The following is a 1,976-nucleotide window of genomic DNA, read 5'->3' as shown; positions in this document are numbered from 1 at the left end:
CTTTCATTTTTTGCTTAATTTTGTGACTAGGTTATTGCTGCATCCGATGTTTGTTCCTATTTACGCAATTACGTGATTTCATTCTATGTTGAGTAGTACTGTGCTCTATCTACACTGAAGCGCCAAAAAACTGGTATAGGCATGCGGTTTCAAACACAGAGATATGTAAACAGGCAGAGTACGTAGCTGCGGCCGGCAACGCCTATAAGACAATAAGTGTGACGCAGTTGTTAGATCGGTTACTGCTACTACAATGGCAGATAACCAAGATTTAAGTTAGTCTGAACGTGTTCTTATAGTCGGTGCACGAGTGATGGGACACAGCTTCTCCGAGATAGCGGTGACGTGCGGATTTTCCCGTAAGAACATTTCACGAGTCAGCCATGAATATCAGTAATCCGGTAAAACATCAAATCTCCGACATCGCTGCGGCCGGAAAAAGATCCTTTAAGAACGGGACCAACGACGACTGAAGAGAATCGTTCACCGTGACAGAAGTACAACCATTTCGCAAATTGCTGCAGATTTCAATGCTGGGCCATCAACAAGTGTCAACGTTCGAACCATTCAACGAAATATCATCGATATGGGCTTTCGGAGCCAAGAACCCACTCGTGCACCCTTGATGACTGCACCACACAAAGCTTTACGCTTCGCCTGGGCCCGTCATCACCGACATTGGACTGTTGATGACTGGAAACATGTTGCCTGGTCGGATGACTCTCGTTTCAAATTGTATCGAGCGGATGAATCCATAGACCCTCCATGTCAGCAGGGGACTTGTGTAGGCTCTGTAATGGTGTGGGCGCGTGCAGTTGGCGCTATACGGGAACGCTGATACATCTAGATACGACTCTGACACGTGACACGTACTTAAGAATCCTGTCTGATCACCTGCATTCATTCATATGGATATGGTGTCTGTTCTTTCGGACATCATTGATGACCTGCAGCTGTCTAGAACGAATTTAGAATTATATTAATACCTTCAGCTGCTGACGGGCTTTGATATATATGAACGGGGACAGGTGAAAATGTGTGCCCCGACCGGGACTCGAACCTGGGATCTCCTGCTTACATGGCAGACGCTCTATCCATCTGAGCCACCGAGGGCACAGAGGATAGGGCGATATGGCCGAAAGAACAGACACCATATCCATATAAGTATATAGTTCTGGCAATACCGGCCATGACCTTCTTCTTCTGTGCAGATGCACACATATTCCCCGAACTCTTGCGGGACTTGGTAAGAATGTCTTCCACGAGTAATGAGTGTGTTGGGTTGGGACATTTCGAATGTAGTGTGTGGACATACAAGGTGAGAATGTGGGTCCCGCGAGAGGCGTGCGCGAGATAATCCCTGCAGTCGCCCTATCTTCTTTGCCCTCGGTGGCTCAGATGGATAGAGCGTCTGCCATGTAAGCAGGAGATCCCGGGTTCGAGTTCCGGTCGGGGCACACATTTTCACCTGTCCCCGTATGTATATATATCAACACCCGTCAGCAGCTGAAGGTACTAATATAATCCTAATTTTGCATTCATTGATGTCCATTATGCATTCCGACGTACTTGGAGGATTGCAGCAGGACAATGCGACACACCACACGCCCACCAAATTCCCCAAACATGAACATTATTGAGCATATCTGGGATGCCTTGCAACGTGCTGTTCAGACGAGATCTCCATCCTCTCTTACTTTTACTGGTTTATGGACAACCCTGCAGGATTCATGGCGTCAGTTCCCTTCAGACGTTAGTCGAGTCCATGTGACGTCGTGCTGCGGCACTTCTGCACACTCGCGGGGGGCCTACACGTTGTCAGGCAGGTGTATCAGTTTCTTTGGCTCTTCAGTGTATGAGGAAAGTACCTGAGTGCTGCTTGTATCTGTGATTGTAGCTAATTTGTAGTCAGATTTATGATTGTGGCAGTTGTTTTAGGTTTCATTACAGCCAGCCGGTGTGGCCGTGCGGTTCTA

At 47.6% G+C, this 1,976-nt stretch overlaps 2 non-coding genes across 2 annotated transcripts; one reads left to right on the top strand and one right to left on the bottom strand.

The window, feature by feature from the left end:
• Positions 1-1,039: 1,039 nt before the first annotated feature.
• On the bottom strand, positions 1,040-1,114 carry Trnat-ugu. Its single transcript has one exon. It is a non-coding gene; the product is annotated as a tRNA-Thr (tRNA).
• Positions 1,115-1,382: 268 nt separating this feature from the next.
• Positions 1,383-1,457, top strand: Trnat-ugu. Its single transcript has one exon. It is a non-coding gene; the product is annotated as a tRNA-Thr (tRNA).
• The last annotated feature ends 519 nt before the right edge of the window (positions 1,458-1,976 follow it).

The sequence above is a fragment of the Schistocerca piceifrons genome, chromosome 6, assembly GCF_021461385.2.
Source record: "Schistocerca piceifrons isolate TAMUIC-IGC-003096 chromosome 6, iqSchPice1.1, whole genome shotgun sequence".
Lineage (NCBI taxonomy): Eukaryota > Metazoa > Arthropoda > Insecta > Orthoptera > Acrididae > Schistocerca > Schistocerca piceifrons.
The sequence above is the reverse complement of the archived record's forward strand: the minus strand, read 5'-3'. Positions and strand labels throughout refer to the sequence as shown.